Source organism: Oncorhynchus nerka, linkage group LG13 (genome assembly GCF_034236695.1).
Source record: "Oncorhynchus nerka isolate Pitt River linkage group LG13, Oner_Uvic_2.0, whole genome shotgun sequence".
In the NCBI taxonomy this organism is placed as follows: domain Eukaryota; kingdom Metazoa; phylum Chordata; class Actinopteri; order Salmoniformes; family Salmonidae; genus Oncorhynchus; species Oncorhynchus nerka.
The window spans coordinates 60,288,441-60,310,189 of NC_088408.1; the positions used below are offsets into that span (position 1 = coordinate 60,288,441).

Consider the following 21,749-nt stretch of genomic DNA (forward strand, 5'->3'; position numbering starts at 1 on the left):
AGCCTCACAGCAGGGAGGAGGCAACACGCCGTCTTTGGGGGCCTAAGACCCCTGGCGACTCAGCAGACTGCCAATGTCTTCCCTCACATGGGAAAATGGGGGGTGTGCACTCTTACCCCCAAGCGCTATCCCCTAGGCACCTTCTCATGTTTTAAGCCAGGACGACAGTCAGCATGTCCTCTCTCCCTCCAGTATCTTCTGACTGACGGAGCTGAATGACAGATTGCCATAACCACGGCTCCCCTTGCCTTGCGGCATTTTTGCCTCTTACCGTCTATTGCGCCAGTAACACGGTTTAAACAGGCTCACGAGTACCTCCTCAGTGCTATCACCAGGAGGTGGCAGTCAATTCCCCTGTTTCCATACACTAAAACAGGGAAACAGGTTTCCGGGGTTCACATCAAAGATCGCCGTAACCCACTGGGTTTCTCTGGATCTTTTTGGGGAAATCCTATGGCAACTTAGCTCTATTGATAGAAAACTCTATCGAGCTAAAGGACAGTCAGTAAGGTTTTCCATTACTCATATTTTCTGGTCCGGGGAAATCTGGTACACCAAGTCCATTTTTCCCTCATCTCGTTCCTACCTGCGCTTGATCACGCAGTCGGGGATTTGTCAGCTTTATTCTCCCTTTGGGGAATTTATTTGCTCTAATTAGCCCTCCTCTCCGAGGTAGGGCCAAGACAGACCAGACACATAGCTGATCTATTGTTTAGGATTAGGACATCTGGGTTACAAGCATGTCTCCTTCCACCTTTAAACTACGCCGGTTGAAGCATTGTGTCATTTCGTTGGCTGCTCTCTCGCGCAAAACCCCCCACCTCGGTGACACGGTATAGCCATACCAATTGCCACCTGCTAGGGACACAGTCCAAGAGGATCAGGCATGTTGTTTCGGATAAAACGTTATGCCCATATGCCTCGGACGCATTACGAGGATATCCCAGCAATGAAACACACTCTGCCCTCCCCTGCAATGTTATCATGTCCTGGGGTGCGCATGACACGCTCTCGCTGGCACTTTAAACCAGTTCCTGAGAGGCAGCCCTCTGCATCTATCCAGACTGACTTGAAAGACAGACTGTAAAAAGCGACAACCCTATGGAGGGTTTTGGAGAACCCGTCCTTATTTAGTGTTTTTGCACCAGTAGGAGTGGAAGCACTGGCACAGCCTCTCAATGGTAATGCCCTAAGCTTTTTCTCTCTCCTAGGCCTGCCACAGGCTTATCCCTCATCTTCGAGTCCTTCAAATGACCAAGGATACCCTGGTTGGTGGAGATCACTCTCCCGCTTTTAACCAGTCCTGGTAGTTACCGTTATGCAGGGATCTGCGGACCCAAATGACGTTTGCCTGCGACAAGCCGACAAGTCAAGACCTTTCACCAGAGTGACAGTTCCCCTCCCACACGCCCACTGTCTGGTAAAACAGGAGAGGCGTTTTTGGAGAAGTGGTGTGACCTACACAGATCATCCCTTGGAAACAGAGGGACGATCTCCTAAAGGTCCAGTTAACTGCCATCTCACCTGTCACACAGGCCTGGACATTTACAGTAGGGTAACACCAAAGTTGAGGGTGCATGTCACTTACACAAAACCAGTCTTCAAGCATTTAGCCCGTCACATGGGACTAGAGGTCTTCAAGGGTCCACCCGAGACGGGTCCTGTTTGATTGTCATCGGATCTACGTAACTACAGCTGATAGACTCGGTTGGACCCGAATGGACCGACCACGGCTCTGCATAGCCTATAGCATACTTATTTTACGCTAATAAGGGGACTTTATTGACTTGTAAAGGCTTAGCCAACATATAAAGACCTATTTGTTAACCAGAAGAGCAACTTGGCTGATAACCATCCTTTTTTTGTCACTCTGATCCAATTTGGTCTGATTGTCCTTGGGTCCGTTCGGGTCCTCTACATGGGACATGTTGTGCTTGAGGCTTTCCCATCGTGGCCTGTTGTGCTTGAGTCTTTCCCGTCGTGGCCTGTTGTGCTTGAGTCTTTCCCATCGTGGCCTGCTGTGCTTGAGTCTTTCCCGTCGTGGCCTGTTGTGCTTGAGTCTTTCCCATCGTGGCCTGTTGTGCTTGAGTCTTTCCCATCGTGGCCTGTTGTGCTTGAGTCTTTCCCATCGTGGCCTGTTGTGCTTGAGTCTTTCCCATCGTGGCCTGTTGTGCTTGAGTCTTTCCCATCGTGGCCTGTTGTGCCGCTGGAAAGCGGGGAAATGTCATGTTTCTTTTTCTAACCTGCTTTTCAGTCTACCCTATGGCTGCAAAGCGACCGTTCGTGCCTTCAGTTTGCCCCGGGGTCCTCCTGGGTACCCAAACCCACTCTTTTATGCCTAGGCCCAGTGGCAATTGTGTTGTAGCGCCCTGGAGGTTGTGGTTACACCCACCGCTCTTCCCGTTTATGGAAGTAGAGTGTCTCCACCATCTGTGGCAATGACCCCTGCATTTTTTGGGCACCTCCCTGCAAGGGCAGGCCCCCCTACCTCGTTAACAGCTATCTTTGGATGGTGGAGAGTGTTGTATTGGAAATTATAATAGCAAAGGGCTCATTACACCAGAGGTATGGCTACCTCTTGGGCTCTGTTCAATGGCATCTCATTATGGGAGATTTGCATTTTGGCACGTAAAGCCACCCCTTATACTTTAATAAGGTCTTTACCAACTGGATGTCTCTGCACCTTTTTTGTGGCATACTTGTGGCATCTGAGGGATGATGCTGTTGGAACTACACTGGCTTCGGAGAGCATGTCTGCATTATGGGAGTTGTCCCATAGTGAGACATCAAAACGAGTATTTGAAATAGAACTCAAGATTACTTACGTAACCCCGATTCTATATGAATATGAGTGAGATCGCAAGGAAGATGAGCAAGAGTGCAAGGAGGAGAGGCATGCAGTTTGGCGGGTTAAAGACTCCCTTTATGGAGAGGGGCTCTCATTCGCCACTCGACTTGTCGGTCTCCAACAGCTGTGTGATTGGATATTTTGAGCTTATGGACACACCCAGGCGCATCCTGTAAGTAGCCTAGAGTTTTCACAAGCCCTTGTCCTGTAGTGTGTGGTGTGTTTGCATGTATGTGAACCACTGCCCATTTTGGAAATTGAAATACAATACTTACAGTATATCAACCATGGCTCAACATTTTTACAACGAACCAATACGCTTTTCGAGCTATTCATGATGCTGAGAAACATGAACAAAGTCCTGGAAAGGCCACTGTGGTAGTTAAGACTAGCCTAACACTAACAGCCATTAGCATTCACCACACCATCCACAGTCCTCTCAGTGGCATTGTTAAAACATATTTGTTTTCCACCAACAACAAAAAACAGCCTCATCAACCACTCGTTTGAAAGGGAAAGGGTATGTAGTTGTCCGTCAACCTGCCCGTCTGTATATATTGGATCAGATAAGAGAACTCCATATTTTAGCGATTTCTTTAATACAGTATGTCCTGTGAGGCCCAAACTTGGTTCTATGAGGTTGTATAGAGCAGCTATTACTATTCCTGTGTGCTCTGCCCTCCAGCAACACTTGGCAACAATGTAAGGCTGAGAAAAGGTTGTCACTTGTTTTCAACCCTTCTCTCTCTACCATGAAGCTAATGTGTGTGTGTGTGTGTGCGTGCGTGCGTGCGTGCGTGCGTGCGTGCGTGCGTATATGTTGGTGTTTGTAGGTGTCCAAATGCCCTTAAAGTGGAATAGGTGTTAATTGGTAACATTTTTCCACGTACATTGTTACTTAATACATGACATGTTGCATACATAAGTGTTAACCATTAACAGCCTTTGCACCTATTCACTTTAAATGTCACTCTGTAGCGAAGGGAAGCAGAGGCCCCATGAGTTTCAAAACCACCTTTGTTTTGCTGCCAAACGCTGCCCACACACCCCTGCCAGAACTTGTGGTGTTTCAACCCACTTGCTGTTGCTTAACAATACAGCAGTTGATAGGAATACGAGTGCGGTACTACAGTAAGAAGCATAAGAACAGTATGATTCATCGTCAATAGCAAAAACATCCTTTGGGTGGTGCAACTAAAGGGAGTACTTGATATTCAGAGCACAGCTTAATGTCCATGAGGTATAAAAAAAAAAAAAAGAAGAACAAAATAAAGCTAGAACGTGTTGAATGGAGCAGTGGTTAAGGTATTAGAGACCGAGTGAGATGTGGAAAGCTCGCTCTTCTGAGTGACAAAACACATTTCACGCAGTACAAAGTTTGTGCCGTGTCATCACTCTCAAACTGTTTAAGACAGTATTTACGCACACATATACTTCGCAATACATTCACCTCAAAAGGATCACAAAAAAACGTTGAAGGATTTGAAGGATATTTCCATTTCACTTATTTTGCAACATGGAATTAAATGATCAAGAGTCAGTTTTCGTCATCTTTAAAAAAAAAAAAAAAAGGTAATATACAAGCTGAGCATGATAAACAACTGGGTAAGCCTGGTTCTTTTTGGGAAGAATGTGGGCGTTTGTTTTTCCCTACACAATTTGTGAAAATCTCCATGGCAACAGTTCATAATTTCCACTCTCAATGACGCACCAACAAACAAACACACCTCAAAATGTAATTTCGTATTAGAACGATGTTTCCCTATGAAGAAATCAACAACAGTCAAAAACTGCATTAAGACTGAACCCTTACAACAACAAAAAAATACAATTTCACATTTGAAAAGTGTATTTTCACACGTGAAATAGCTGTTTTCACATGCTGAGCTTAAGATGTCACGTGTACTAAATTATAGTTCACATGGTAACACCACCTTTTCACATGTGAGAAGAACAACATGTTGTTTTCCCCACACATGTGAAATGCAGTTTCACATTTGAATTTTGCATTTTCACGTTAGAAAACTCCAACTGTGACAATCTCACTTCCACATGTGGAATTGCAGACTCACATGTGGGGTTGAAATAATGTTATTCTCCTCACATGTGAAAAGATGATGTTCACATGTTGCAGTAGCAATGTTTCCACCGGTGGAATTAGGGTGACAACATTTGAAAAGCCCAAATGCAGGACAAGGGAACGATTTTGCAAAACAGTGGACAGAATAATTGTTTTTGGGGCAGGTTAATGGATCACATTCAAATGGCGACATAGTTCTGCTGTCTGAAGGTCACTGCGTGTAAAAAGGGGCAATCCTTAGTTGCTACATCAGTTTTTGGACTTATAAATATGAACCCATAAATTCTTGAAGAATACACTGATTATACAAAACATTAAGAACAACTGCTCTTTCCGTGACATAGACTGACCAGGTGAATCCAGGTGAAAGCGATGATCCCTTATTGATGTCACCTGTTAAATCCACTTCAAATCAGTGTAGATGAAGGGGAGGAGACAGGTTAATGAGGGAGTTATAAGCTTTGAGACAATGAAGACATGGATTGTGTATGTGTGCAATTCCGAGGGTGAATGGGCAAGGCAAAAAAAATGTAAGTGCCTTTTGAACAGGGTATGGTAGTAGGTGCCAAGCGTACCGGTTTGTCTCAAGAACTGCAACGCTGCTGGGTTTCACGCTCAACAGTTTCCCGTGTGTATCAAAAAAACGGTCCACCACCCAAAGGACATCCAGCCAAGTTGACATAACTGTGGGAAGCATTGGAGTCAACATGGGCCAGCATCCCTGTGGAATGCTTTTGACACCTTGTAGAGTCCCTGCCCCGACGAATTCAGGTTGTTCTGAGGGCAAAATGGGAGGTGTACAACGTATAAATGCCTCATGGGCTTAGCTTAACTCATACCCCATCAGAACACTAAATATAAGCTTGTTTACACCAATGCTTGTAAACAAAGTAGATGTAAACAACCACTATATAGTTGGTCGGTCCCTGGATGGGAGACCAGCTATAGCTGGAAGTAAGAAAAAATAAACATCACATGGGGATTTATTTTTTCACAAGGGAAAACTTCACAGGTGTCCAAAAACCACGCCTGAAATTTCAACAACAACAACAACAATTTTATATATATATATATATACACACATACAAAAAATAGTGTGTGTGTGTGTGTAAGGGAAGAGCACTATATCTTCCATGTGTCCATATCAATAATTCCATACAAATTCATATTTTATGAACATCAAAACTGCACCAGAAAGGCTGCTAATTGTGAGGTTCAAGCAAGCCCGAGATATTTAGTGCCCAAAGTAGGTTAAGCAGATTTGGTCCTCACAACATGATGCAGATCCCAGTCACTCACCAATGGGCCTGTCCCCAAGCAGTGCTAATGATCCTTCCTGCAAACAAGCTGTCAGTTTCACTCACTTCTCCCCACAAATGTAATATTTTTCACTGGAATGTAGCTGAGAATAGCTATGGCTCAAACATTAGGCAGTACCCCCCCCCCCCCCCAAAATGTAAAAAGATAGATTAGATTTTTATTTTATTTTAATTAAATCGAAAATAATGTTAAACAGAGGGCCAAATTCAAATCGATGGCCACCTCTATTTCTTAGAAAAGGGACTTTACTTTTTTTGAGCAGCCCAAGTAAACATACTTCATTAAGGACTCCAACTGCATGAACGTTTAACTGCACCACAGCCAATAGCACCTTACTTGATCACCGATGTGGCACTCCTGAGGGGTTGGTATCACACACACACACCAGGTAAAATAAGGGGCGAAAAACGTGATTCCCAGATATAACAACTTTCCACACCTGCACCTCCACCTTATACTACCAGGAGAATGTTGACCCATCCAGGTCATGATGAAGCCCACACACAAACAGATACAGCAGGCCAGGTAGTAAGTGACCCTTTTCCCTAAAGAGACAATAACAAACTCCACACGGACTATAGCTGCACTGAACTGCCTTGGGCATTCAGTGACATCAAGAGTCAGATGTACAGTAGCTTCAGTAAATCTGTATCAGAAATGATTTTGGTTCCTCAAGCAACCATACAGTAGGGTGCCATTTTCACCGTAAAGGCCCAGTTCAGTCAAAATGCAGTTTCCCCTGTGCTTTGTATCATATTGTACAACAGCTGATGAAAATAACACTGTAAAAGTTAGAAGAAAATAATATATTAGTGCTATTTCCAGCTGGTTGAAATTACAATTGAAACAGGATCATCTAAACAGCAGGTTTTGCATATGGGTGGAGTTTTGGCTTGCCTGCTGACATCACCAGGCGGTATACGTCAACAGACCAATAACAAAGAGAGTTCCAAACCTCTTTGCCAATAACAGCTAGTTTTCAGGTTACATAGCAGTCCAATTGGGCCCTTCACTCAGACCACCTCCAGACAGTCCTAGCAAAATTATAACATTTTAAAAGGAAAACTATTCCAGTAAGGTACTTAATTGTTACCCAAAAATGATTTAACATTGAGATTCACTGCGTGCTCATAGAACAGGGCTGTGGAAAGCTGAGCGAAAATCTAAACATCCGGAGGACCTATCCTCCTTCCACTCCTTCTCTACATCTGCTGCTAAAGCTGCTTTCTATCACTCTAAATTCCAAGCCTCTGTCTCCAACCCTGGGCAAGTCTTTTCCTCCCCTCCTCCCTCTCTTTGGAAAAAAAAGGTTGACGACATGAGCTCCTTATTTACACAGCCTACGGAGTCCACTGGTCCCACTTACACAAAACTACCCTAACAATTGTATTCGTTGCGTACACAGATTAGCAGATGTTAAAGCAGATGCAGCGAAAAGCTTATGTTTCTAGCTCCAGCGGTGCAGTAAGTGTCTAACAGTAGAATACCAATACACAAATAATCCCAACCCACCCCCCAAATGTAAAAAATTATAAAAAATTCAGAACAAACAAAAATCAGAACGAGCAATGTCAGAGTCCAGAATATAAATATGTATAGACAGTATGGACAATATATAAGTAGGAAAATATACGTACAGCAGTAGTTCAGTAGGATGAGCTATGTCGAGAATACAGTGTGTACAGTGCCTTCAGAAAGTATTCAAACCCCTTGACTTATTTCACATTGTTGTTACAGCCTGATTTCAAAATGGATTCCCCAAAAAATTCCCCCTCACCCATCTATACAAAATATCCCATAATTAAAGTGAAAACAGGTTTTTAGACATTTTTGCAAATGTATTGAAAATGAAACACCAGTGTCTGGTGGAAAGCAGACTGAACCAGGTTTTCCTCTAGGATTTTGCCTGTGCTTAGCTCCGTTGTGTTGTATTGGATTTGCCCCAAACATGTGTATTCAGGACAAAACGTTTACAGCTTTACCACTGTTTTTGCAGTATTACTTTAGTACCTTGTTACAAACAGGATGCATGTTTTGGAATATTTTTTATTCTGTACAGGCTTCCTTCTTTTCATGGTGACATCCCTGAGCGGTTTCCTTCCTCTCTGGCAACTGAGTTAAGGAATCCTGTATATTTGTAGTGACAGTGTATTGATGCACCATCCAAACTGTAATTAATAATGTCACCATACTTAAAGGGATATTCAATGTCTGTTTATACCCATCTACCCCAATAGGTGCCCTTCTTCGCGAGGTATTGGAAAACCTCCCTGGTCTTTGTGGTTGAATCTGTGTTTGAAATTCACTGCTTGACTGAGGGACCTTACAGATAATTGTATGCGTGGGGTACAGAGAAGAGGTAGTCATTCAAAAATCATGTTAAACACTATTATTATCGACGCAACCTACGTGACTTGTTAACCACATTCTTACGACTGAACTTATTTAGGCCATAACAAAGGGGTTGGATACTTACTGATTCAAGACATTTCAGCTTTTCATTTTTTATACATTTTTAAGAAATTCAAAAAACTATAATTCCACTTTGTGCAGGCCAGTTCCAAAACTCAATTTCATCTAAAGTCAGGCTGTAACAACAAAATGTGGAAAAATTCAAGGGGTGGGAATACCTAATACATAAACTCAGCAAAAAAAGAAATGTCCTCACTGTCAACTGCGTTTATTTTCAGCAAACTTAACATGTGTAGATATTTGTATGAACATAAAAAGATTCAACAGCATACAAACTGAACAGGTTCCACAGACATGTGACTAACAGATATGGAATAATGGATCCCTGAACAAAAAAGGGGGGTCAAAATCAAAAGTAACAGTCAGTCAGTCCACCTCCAAATCAATCCCGCTCCAGAGTACAGGCCTTGGTGTAACGCTCATTCCTTCAACAATAAATGCAAATCCGACCATCACCCCTGGTGAAACAAAACCGCAACTCATCAGTGAAGAGCACTTTTTGCCAGTCCTGTCTGGTCCAGCAACGGTGGGTTTTTGGCCATAGGAGACGTTGTTGCCGGTGATGTCTGGTGAGGACCTGCCTTACAACAGGCCTCCAATCCCTCAGTCCAGCCTCTCTCAGCCTATTGCGGACAGTCAGCACTGATGGAGGGATTGTGCATTCCTGGTGTAACACGGGCAGTTGTTGTTGCCATCCTGTACCTGTCCCGCAGGTGTGATGTTTGGATGTAGCGATCCTGTGCAGGTGTCGTTACACGTGGTCTGCCACTGCGAGGATGATCAGCTGTCCGTCCTGTCTCCCTGTAGCGCTGTCTTAGGCATCTCACAGTACGGACATTGCAATTTATTGCCCTGGCCACATCTGCAGTCCTCATGCCTCCTTGCAGCATGCCCAGGGTACGCAGATGAGCAGGTACCCTGGGCATCTTTCTTTTGATGATTTTCAGAGTCAGTAGAAAGGCCTCTTTAGTGTCTTAAGTTTTCATAACTGTGACCTTAATTGTCTACCGTCTGTAAGCGGTTAGTGTCTTAATGTCTTAACAACCGTTCCACAGGTGCATGTTCATTACTTGTTTATGGTTCATTGAACAAGCATGGGAAACAGTGTTTAAAGCCTTTACAATGAAGATCTGTGAAGTTATTTGGATTTTTATGAATTATCTTCGAAAGACAAGGTCCTGAAAAGGGGAGTTTATAAAGTTTAAAGCTTAATTTCTCAGATATCAAATAAAATTAACAAAATAATGTTGCAGGAATGCTAATCTTAACTGTTTTTAACTACAGAAACGATTTGTGACCAGTGTTCAATGAGTATATATACTGTGCATATGGCAGCAGTCTACAGTCGTGGCAAAAAGTTTTGAGAATGACAAATGTTAATTTCCACAATGTTTGCTGCTTCGGTGTCTTTAGATATTTTTGTCAGATGTTACTATGGAGACCTGAAGTATAATTACAAGTGTTTCATAAGTGTCAAAGGCTTTTATTGACAATTACATGAAGTTCATGCAAAGAGTAAATATTTGCAGTGTTGACCCTTCTTTTTCAAGACCTCTGCAATCTGCCCTGGCATGCTGTCAATTAACTTCTGGGCCACATCCTGACTGATGGCAGCCCATTCTTGCATAATCAATGCTTGGAGTTTGTCAGAATTTGTGGGTTTTTGTTTGTCCACCCACCTCTTGAGGATTGACCACAAGTTCTCAATGGGATTAAAGTCTCGGGAGTTTCCTGGCCATGGACCCAAAATATCGATGTTTTGTTCCCCGAGCCACTTAGTGATCACTTTTGCCTTATGGCAAGGCGCTCCATCATGCTGGAAAATGCATTGTTCGTCACCAAACTGTTTCGGGATGGTTGGGAGAAGTTTCTCTCGGAGGATGTGTTGGTACCATTCTTTATTCATGGCTCTGTTCTTAGGCAAAATTGTGAGTGAGCCCACTCCCTTGGCTGAGAAGCAACCCCACACATGAATGGTCTCAGGATGCTTTACTGTTGGCATGACACAGGACTGATGGTAGCGCTCACCTTCTCTTCTCCGGACAAGCTTTTTTCCGGATGCCCCAGACAATCAGAAAGGGGATTCATCAGAGAAAATGACTTTACCCCAGTCCTCAGCAGTCCAATCCCCGTACCTTTTGCAGAATATCAGTCTGTCCCTGATGTTTTTTCTGGAGAGAAGTGGCTTCTTTGCTGCCCTTCTTGACACCAGGCCATCCTCCAAAGGTCTTCACCTCACTGTGCATGCAGATGCATTCACACCTGCCTGCTGCCATTCCTGAGCAAGCTCTGTACTGGTGGTGCCCCGATCCTGCAGCTGAATCAACTTTAGGAGACAGCCCTGGAGCTTGCTGGACTTTCTTGGGCGCCCTTGAAGCCTTCTTCACAACAATTGAACAGCTCTCCTTGAAGTTCTTGATGATCCAATAAATGGTTAATTGAGGTGCAATATTACTGGTAGCAATATCCTTGCCTGTGAAGCCCTTTTTGTGCAAAGAAAAGATGACGGCACGTGTTTCCTTGCAGGTAACCATGGTTGACAGAGGAAGTACAATGATTCCAAGCACCACCCTCCTTTTGAAGCTTCCAGTCTGTTCTTTGAACTCAATCAGCATGACAGAGTGATCTCCAGCCTTGTCCTCGTCAACACTCACACCTGTGTTAACGAGAGAATCACTGACATGATGTCAGCTGGCCCTTTTATGGCAGGGCTGAAATGCAGTGGAAATGTTTTTTGGGGATTCAGTTCATTTGCATGGCAAAGAGGGACTTTGCAATTAATTGCAATTCATCTGATCACTCTTCATAACATTCTGGAGTATATGCAAATTGCCATCATACAAACTGAGGCAGCAGACTTTGGAAAAATTCATATTTGTGTCATTCACAAAACTTTTGGCCACGACTGTACAAGGTGCAGAGTAGAGTACTGGGCGGTAGCTAACTCGTAGTGATGACTGTTCAATCAATCAAATGTATTTATAAAGCCCTTCTTACATCAGCTGATGTCACAAAGTGCTGTACAGTAACCCAGCCTAAACAGTTTGATGCCCTGGAGATAGAAGCTAAGGGTCTTAGGGACACAGCTGAATTTCTTCTTTAGCCACCATCACAGTGTCGGTGTGGAGGGATCATTTCAGGTCGTCACTGATTTGCACGTTGAGGAACTGCTTTTGACCCTCTACACTGTGACCCGTCGATGTGGGTCGGGTTGTGCTCTCTCTGCTGTTTTCTGTAGTTCACGATCATCTTCTTCATTTTGTTGACATTGAGGTAGAGGTTATTTTCCTGGCACCATTCCACCAGGGCTCTCATCTCCCTGTAGGCTGTCCCGTCGTTGTTGGTAGTCAGGACTACCACTGATGTGTCAGCAAACTTGATGATTGAGTTGGAGATGTGCATAGCCACGCAGTCATGGGTTAACAGGGAGTACAAGAGGGGGCTGAACACACACCCCTGTGGGACCCCCATGTTGAGGATCAGCGTGGCGGAAGTGTTGTTGCCTACCATCACCACCTGGGGTCGGCCGTCAGGAAGTCTTGGACCCAGTTGTACAGGGAGGAGTACAGGCCGAGGGCCCTGAGCTTAGTGATGAGCTTAGAGGGCAATGTTGTTGTTGAAGTCTGAGCTGTAGTCGATGAACAGCATTCTCACATAGGTATTCCTCTTGACCAAGTGGAATAGGGCAGTGGGCAGTGCAATGGCAATGAGGCATCCGTGGATCTGTTGGGGCAATATGCAAAGTGTAGTGGGTCTTAACTAGCCTTTCAAAGCACTTTATGATGACAGAAGTCAGCGCTACGAGGCGGTAGACATTTAGTTTAGTCACCTTCGCTTTCTTGAGTACATGAACAATGATGGACATCTTGAAGCAAGTGGGGACAACCGACTGGGATAGGGAGAGATCGAATATGTCCGTAAACACTCCATATCGTGTCTGGCTTTCCCTTTATCTCCGGAATAGTCTGGAGTCCCTGCCACATGCGTCTCATTACAGGAGTCTCATCCCCTCGCTCTCCAGATGAAATCCTGCGACTAGTGATTTCCAGCCGCCCGACAACCTGCCCACTCGACCCCATCCCCTCTTCAGACTCTCTCTGGAGACCTTCTTCCATCAGCAACTGACCACTGGCTGCATCCAAAATCACTCCCTTCCTCAAGAAACCAAAACTCAAACTCTCTGATGTCAAAAATAACAACAGATCGCTATCCCTTCTTTCTTTTCTTTACAAAACACTTGAGCATGCTGTCTCTCTCGTTATCACTCTGAGAATGATCTTCTTGAGCCCAACCAGGGACGGGTCACTCAACTGAGACTGCTCTCCTCTGTGTCACAGAGGCTCTCCGCTCTGCCAAAGCCGACTCTCTCATCTATTCTCAGCCTCCAAAATCTATCTGCTGCCTTAGCCAACGTGAACCATCAGATCCTCCTCTCCACCCTCTCAGGGCTGGGCATCTCAAGCTCGGCACACTGCTGGATTGCATCCTACCTGGCCGTTTGATCCCACCAGGTGGCGTGGAGAGGATCTGTGTCTGCAATACGTGCTCCCATTACTGGTATCCCCCAGGGCTCGGTTCTAGCTCCTTTGCTCTATACACCAAGTCACATCCTCTCATGGTCTCTCTTATCATTGCTATGCAGATAACACTCAACTACTTTATCATTCCCCTCTGACACCCAGGTGGCGACACACATCTCTGCTTGAATGTCGGCCCACCACCTCAAGCTCATCTTGACAAGATGGAGCTGCTCTTCCTCTCATCACGGTTGACTACTCCAGTGCCCCCCCCCCAAAGAGAGCAAAGAACCTAGGAAAGACCCTGAACAGTTCTCTGCAAACATCAAAAAAGTGACTCGCTCTTGCAGGTTCAAGCTCTACAACATCTATAGAGTATGACCTTTCCTCACACAGGAAGCAGCGTACATCCTAATCCAGGCACTCCTCATATTCCTTCTGGCCTACTGCAACTCTCTGTTGGCTGGGCTCCCTGCTTGTGCCATTAAACCCCTGCAACTTATCCAAAACTCCGCAGCCCGTCTGCTGTTCAACCTTCCCAAGATCTCCCACGTCACCCCGCTCCTACGTACACTCCACTGGCTTCCAGTCAAAGCACACATCCACTACAAGACCATGGTGCTTGCCTAGAGAGCAGCAAGGGGAACTGCCCCTCCCCACCTTCAGGCTATGCTCAAACCCTACATCCCAACTCTGAGCACTCCGTTCTGCCACGCCTGGTCTCTTGGCTGTCCCACCTCTACAGCACGTCAGCTCCTGCTCAGGCTAGTCAAAGCTTTTCTCTGTCCTGGCATCCCAATGGTCCCTGCCCATCTTCCCGAAAACTGATAAATGACTAAAATGTCAAATGCAAATGTGGATTTAAAAGACTGCTATGCAAGAGTGTCTAACCTCGTTGTCTAACCTTGTAAAATAAAAAATGACATTATATTACATTTATTGAATGCAGTCACTCCCCTTAATGTATTCTGAAGATTTTATGACTCTCGGACCAAGAGCATTTATTCAAAATAGCTTCAGAAGTTTCCTAATTGTATGTTCGTTAATAGGAAAATGTACATTTTTTCAATTTCCTGAAAAGATAAGGTTTTGGAGATGGTTTTCATCAGACAGCGACGGTATGTCTTCCTTCTGTAAGGATGTGGTTTCTCGATGCTGTAGATGAAGGAACAGGATCAATTGTCCCCCAAGCGCAGGTGACTGGTTATTTAACATATCAATTGGTTACTATATTAATATTTCATTCATCTAACATCTGTTACAAAAGGTAAATCAGGCCTTGGTTAAAGATTAGGCCTCTCGCTTTCATCCATGGCTGATAAGGGCAGACGATCATGATCGTGCCCTTGTAAGCAAGGGCACCCTCATAGACGTCATCCTGACCAACTGGCCCTCCAAATACACCTCCGCTGTCTTCAACCAGGATCTCAGCGACCACTGCCTCATTGCCTGTATCCGCTACGGTGCCGCAGTCAAACGACCACCCCTCATCACTGTCAAACGCTCCCTAAAACACTTCTGTGAGCAGGCCTTTCTAATCGACCTGGCCCGGGTATCCTGGAAGGACATTGACCTCATCCCGTCAGTTGAGGATGCCTGGTCATTCTTTAAGAGTAACTTCCTCACCATATTAGATAAGCATGCTCCGTTCAAAAAATGCAGAACTAAGAACAGATACAGCCCTTGGTTCACTCCAGACCTGACTGCCCTCGACCAGCACAAAAACATCCTGTGGCGGACTGCAATAGCATCGAACAGTCCCCGCGATATGCAACTGTTCAGGGAAGTCAGGAACCAATACACGCAGTCAGTCAGGAAAGCTAAGGCCAGCTTCTTCAGGCAGAAGTTTGCATCCTGTAGCTCCAACTCCAAAAGTTCTGGGACACTGTGAAGTCCATGGAGAACAAGAGCACCTCCTCCCAGCTGCCCACTGCACTGAGGCTAGGGAACACGGTCACCACCGACAAATCCATGATTATCGAAAACTTCAACAAGCATTTCTCAACGGCTGGCCATGCCTTCCGCCTGGCTACTCCTACCTCGGCCAACAGCTCCGGCCCCCGCAGCTCCTCGCCCAAGCCTCTCCAGGTTCTCCTTTACCCTAATCCAGATAGCAGATGTTCTGAAAGAGCTGCAAAACCTGGACCCGTATAAATCAGCTGGGCTTGACAATCTGGACCCTCTATTCCTGAAACTATCCGCCGCCATTGTCACAACCCCTATTACCAGCCTGTTCAACCTCTCTTTCATATCGTCTGAGATCCCCAAGGATTGAAAGCTGCCACAGTCATCCCCCTCTTCAAAGGGGAGACACCCTGGACCCAAACTGTTACAGACCTATATCCATTCTGCCCTGCCTATCTAAGGTCTTGAAAGCCAAGTCAACAAACAGGTCACTGACCATCTCGAATCCCACCGTATCTTCTCCGCTATGCAATCTGGTTTCGAGCCGGTCACGGGTGCACCTCAGCCACACTCAAGGTACTAAACGACATCATAACCGCCATCGATAAAAGACAGTACTGTGCAGCCGTCTTCATCGACCTTGCCAAGGCTTTCGACTCTGTCAATCACCATATTCTTATCGGCAGACTCAGTAGCCTCGGTTTTTCGGATGACTGCCTTGCCTGGTTCACCAATTACTTTGCAGACAGAGTTCAGTGTGTCAAATCGGAGGGCATGTTGTCCGGTCCTCTGGCAGTCTCTATGGGGGTGCCACAGGGTTCAATTCTCGGGCCGACTCTTTTCTCTGTGTATATCAATGATGTTGCTCTTGCTGCGGGCGATTCCCTGATCCACCTCTACGCAGACGACACCATTCTATACACTTTCGGCCCGTCATTGGACACTGTGCTATCTAACCTCCAATCGAGCTTCAGTGCCATACAACACTCCTTCCGTGGCCTCCAACTGCTCTTAAACGCTAGTAAAACCAAATGCATGCTTTTCAACCGATCGCTGCCTGCACCCGCTTGCCCGACTAGCATCACCACACTGGATGGTTCCGACCTTGAATATGTGGACACCTATAAGTACCTAGGTGTCTGGCTAGACTGCAAACTCTCCTTCCAGACCCATATCAAACATCTCCAATTGAAAATCAAATCAAGAGTCGGCTTTCTATTCCGCAACAAAGCCTCCTTCACTCACGCTGCCAAGCTTACCCTAGTAAAACTGACTATCCTACCGATCCTCGACTTCGTCGATGTCATCTACAAAATGGCTTCCAACACTCTTCTCAGCAAACTGGATGCAGTTTATCACAGTGCCATCCGTTTTGTCACTAAAGCACCTTATACTACCCACCACTGCGACTTGTATGCTCTAGTCGGCTGGCCCTCGCTACATATTCGTCGCCAGACCCACTGGCTCCAGGTCATCTACAAGGCCATGCTAGGCAAAGCTCCGCCTTATCTCAGCTCACTGGTCACGATGGCAACACCCATCCGTAGCACGCGCTCCAGCAGGTGTATCTCATTGAGCATCCCCAAAGCCAACACCTCATTCGGCCGCCTTTCGTTCCAGTACTCTGCTGCCTGTGACTGGACGAATTGCAAAATCGCTGAAGTTGGAGACTTTTATCTCCCTCACCAACTTCAAACATCAGCTATCTGAGCAGCTAACCGATCGCTGCAGCTGTACATAATCTATTGGTAAATAGCCCACCCATTTTCACCTACCTCATCCCCACAGTTTTTATTGATTTACTTTTCTGCTCTTTTGCACACAAATATCTCTACCTGTACATGATCATCTGATCATTTATCACTCCAGTGTTAATCTGCAATATTGTAATTATTCGCCTACCTCCTCATGCCTTTTGCACACATTGTATATAGACTCCCCTTTTTTTCTCTACTGTGTTATTGACTTGTTAATTGTTTACTCCATGTGTAACTCTGTGTTGTCTGTTCACTCTGCTATGCTTTATCTTGGCCAGGTCGCAGTTGCAAATGAGAACCTGTTCTCAACTAGCCTACCTGGTTAAATAAAGGTGAAATAAAAAAATAAAATAAAAAATTAACACCACACTTCATGTTTGACCACACCTCTCACCTAATCAAGCCTGTGAAGTTCTAATTTTTAACATTCTTGATATATTATAAAACCTGCACGACTGATCGAATACTTAGCTTGTTGCGCATCTTTGATTGATACATTTTTTTTTTAAGCTGATGAAATAATAACAATTGTTTACACATAACAGTCTAAGCCGGGGAAGGGGGACTCTACTAAGCTACACGGAATTGTTAAGGTCATACCAAGGATAATTTAGCTATTTTAAATCGATAAATCTTTTTATGTTTTGATGAAACATTTATTAGCCCATACAAACGCATGAAATAATAAGGTCCCCTATCTGGAACAGAAGGGTTTTTCTTAAAATTGTAGTAATAGTAAAGACATCAAAACTATGAAATAACACATATGAAATCATGTAGTAACCTAAAAATGAGTTAAACAAATAGCCTCCCTTTGCCTTGAGGACAGCTTTCCACACTCTTGGCATTCTCTCAACCAGCTTCATGAGGTATTCACCTGGAATGAATTTCATATAACAGGTGTGCCTTGTTAAAAGTTAATTTGTGGAATTTCTTTCCTTCTTAATGCATCTGAGCCAATCAGTTGTGTTGTGACAAGGTAGGGGTGGGAAACAGAAGATAGCCCTATTTGGTAAAAGACCAAGTCCATATTATGTCAAGAACAGCTCAAATAAGCAAAGAGAAACGACAGTCCACCTGTAACGGATCTCTTCTTCGTCTGACGACGAGTATGAAATATTGGACCAATATGCAGCGTGGTAAGTGTCCGTCATAATGTATTGACTGAACGCACAAAACAAAATAACAAAATGAAATGGAAGAACCAAAACAGTTCTGTAAGGTGACATACACTAAACAGACAACAAACACCCACAACCAAAATGGGGAAAACAGGCTACCTAAGTATGATTCTCAATCAGAGACAACAAACGACACCTGCCTCTGATTGAGAACCATACTAGGCCAAACACATAGAAAAAGGAACATAGACTACCCACCCCAACTCACGCCCTGACCAACCTAACACAAAGACATAAAAAAGGAACTAAGGTCAGAACGTGACACCATCATTACTTTAAGACATGGTCAGTCAACCCGGAAAATTTCAAGAACTTTGAAAGTTTCTTCAAGTTCAGCCGCAAACACCATCAAGCACTATGACGAAACTGGCTCTCATGACAACCGCCACAGGAAAGAAAGACCCAGACTTACCTCTGCTGCAGAGGATAAGTTCATTAGAGTTACCAGCCTCAGAAATTGCAGCCCAAATAAAAGCTTCACAGAGTTCAAGTAACAGACACATCTCAACATCAACTGTTCAGAGGAGACTGCGTGAATCAGGCTTTCATGGTCGAATTGCTACAAAGAAACCACTACTAAAGGACACCAATAGGAAGAGACTTGCTTGGGCCAAGAAATACAAGCAATGGATGTTAGACCGGTGGAAATCTGTCCTTTGGTCTGATGAGTCCAAATTTGAGATTTTTGGTTCCAACAGTGTTGGAGCGAACCATTAAGGAAAGCTCAGCATAACATATAGATAGGTTTGGCTGCTAGGCTGAAGTAGCAAGGACATGCACATTAAGAGAAGATGATACCCAGGCCATATGACACCCAGACCATACTATATTTAAGAAAGAATACATTAACCAAGACCATACGTGCATTTATGACAGCTGAACGTGCTATGCTCAGCAGGATACAGGAAGAAAGATGTAGGCAAGATAACTGATGACTAACACGTAAAACATAAGCATGCAATACATACATTATTTTTAGAACATGGAAAGAGTTCTGTCATCGTTGTAACCAAAAGCAGATATGAGCGTTAGTGGGTGTAAACAAGCAAAGAACTCAGAATAGGAATTTAATGGTGGCAGACGAACTAAGGGGGAGTAACTTTATTTACATATGTGATGTACACAAATACTATGTATGTATAAAAGCAGAGCCAGTGCTAAGAAGGGGCGGCTGTTCCGCGGACCAGCACGGCTCTTAATAACTTGTATTAAAGTCTACATTGAATTCACAAAGTTCTTCTGAGGGTATTATATTTCTGAAACAATTATCCACGACAACAGCCGTGTCTTTGTGAGATGCAGGGGTAGGTCAACGGATGATCTCCGCATGTGTGCTTCCCACCGTGAAGCATGGAGGAGGTGGTGTGATGGTGTGGGGGTGCTTTGCTGGGGACACTGTCTGTGATTCATTTAGAATTCAAGGCACGCTTAACCAGCAAGGCTACTATAGTATTCTGCAGCGCTACGCCATCCCATGTGATTTGCACTTAGTGTGACTATCTCTAGTTTAAATTGACCCATTTTTTAATGGGAATTTGTGTATTATGCTAATTAGATTTCCATGGGGGCGTGGTCATCGACTCTAGGCTAAAGGATGGAAAGAAGCTTGAGTGACTTTGTTTATTTCCAGAGGCTACCAGTTTTACACTGGATGTATTATAAAACATTGCATTGGGGCTAATCAGATTCCCCAATGAGAGGCTCTAGAAGCATGGGAAACCATCCTACATTTGTGACTAAGTGCATTCACCCTTTGTCTTGCATATGCTGTCCAAAAACGATAGTTATTTAAGGTCAGATCAAAATCTAACGTTTATTTTTGCGTGTAACATGTGTCTTCGGTCATGGCAGTCCCGTGGAAACAGAAGGTTCATAATTGTACAGTTACGTTTACTCCATCACAGTTAAATCATGTAATCATGCATATGTCCAAGATGAACAAGGTTCCATGGAGATACTACGCCTAAAAGACAGTTAAGTTGCCATTCAATAGATGCTGAAAGTTGTTAAGTCTGGAATGTAACATATGATCTTTGAAATGCGTTTTTTCCATGATCAGGCTGCAGAGGTCAGGCTGTTGAACTTGTTGTGGAAATCAGAGGGTAACCATTAGTCCACTTGGTGAGATAAGGCAGGAATACCACGTGGTACCAGAGAAGTTCTATCTGCTTACAATTAGTTGTGTTAACCGTGTAACTTCACACCAAACTTGAAACTGAACTGAATTTACATCAATTAAAAAAAGACCCCTATCTGGGGAAAAAAAACATGCACATAAACATTGAGTCTGATTTTGAAGTTGGCAGATAAACAAAAAATAATGAAGAAATATATAACGCGGAGTAGCTGGCAGCGGCACTATAGAGATGGAGTGTCAGGGCATTTGTGCTACTTTCAGCATTTGCCTCCAAATTAGGCCAAAGGAGTTGTGATGTCATGGAAAACCAGAATAGAATTTTACAGAGGGGTGTCCACTCCTGCAGGGGACCAGTTTCCATGGTCAGAAACAACGATTGAAACAACCAATTTCTCAGGCATTTCACACATTCAGCACCTAGGTACACATGAATTGCACACACTCACGTCAGCGCACACACACACACACACAATATCAAAATGAAACGAAACAATTATTATCTCCCTCAGTGGACCTCATTGTGTTGAGGGCAGAATATCCCTCAATGAAAGACTTCCTAATTGAGGCAATATTCCTGTAATTTCCCGAACATAAACACACACTTGCCACTGTATAAGTGTACATATTTGTGAAGTGCCTTGTGTTTATTGGTGTAGTGTGTGTCAGAGTATTTGATATATCACTGCACCACATTTCTCCACTTCTTTAAGCAGGACTGCAGAAATATGTGGAACTGGCCCAGAAACAAGGTACTTCCTTGGCTCTATAATGCTGAATGGACATAGTGCTGTACCACATGCTGAACACAGAATGTAGTACAGTGCATTTGTTATACTAAGCACCACACTAAGATATATCAGCAGTAACAAGCACAATCCTAAAATCAGCCCTTGCTGACTGTAAAAGAGGAAAATAATTTTACCCAACAATCCAGTGTGGAGCAGGTGCACTGTCGAGTGCCTGTCTGTCAAACGTCCCAATGTTCAGCCTTCCCTGTGGAGCACGGTAGCATACTATCAAACCAGTCCTCCGAGAATCCTGTCCCTCCTCCGGGATTGGCTCGCTCTTCTAGAGTATTCCCACTCCGTATCTCCCGTTCAGCTCTCCTCCTGTCCCCACTTCCTCCTCTGCAGCAGTAACGGCCGGTGCTCTAGTGGATGTGCTATCACTGAGAGAAACCTCTCGAGCAGCACAGTGATTGGGAGGGGGTCGTGGAAGCTGCTCTCTCTCACTGACGGAGCCTGCGAATGCAGCACCAGGGACCTCTGCCAGTTTCCAAGCCGTATGCAGTATTGACGGAGTTGCTGGGTGGATGCTAACATGGCACAAATTCTCACAGTGCTCGGCTCTCTTCCCCCCCTTCCTCTTTCACTCTCTCCCACACACGCAGACACACACACACACACTCCCCTCCTGCTTAGATCCTTTCAGCATCGCCTTCAGATACTAAAGACCTGACTGCCAGTTAAGCCTGTTTAAAGACTGGCTGGGCTCCCCCCTGCACTGGCTGGTCTGTCTGGGCTCCCCCCTGC

The 21,749-nt window shown here is 44.6% G+C and overlaps 1 protein-coding gene across 3 annotated transcripts in view; it reads right to left on the minus strand.

The window, feature by feature from the left end:
- LOC115139756 (apoptosis-inducing factor 3) overlaps window positions 1–21,749 on the minus strand; it is a 50,203-nt gene that overhangs the window by 17,974 nt on the left and 10,480 nt on the right. Inside the window, exon 1 of one of the 3 annotated variants that reach the window (XM_065026518.1) lies at window positions 21,140–21,414. The exons of the other annotated variants lie outside the window; for them this stretch is intronic. The gene's annotated coding sequence lies outside the window, so the exon portion shown is untranslated. Of the gene's footprint in view, window positions 1–21,139; window positions 21,415–21,749 lie in introns of those variants that run through there. 3 annotated transcript variants of the gene reach the window in all.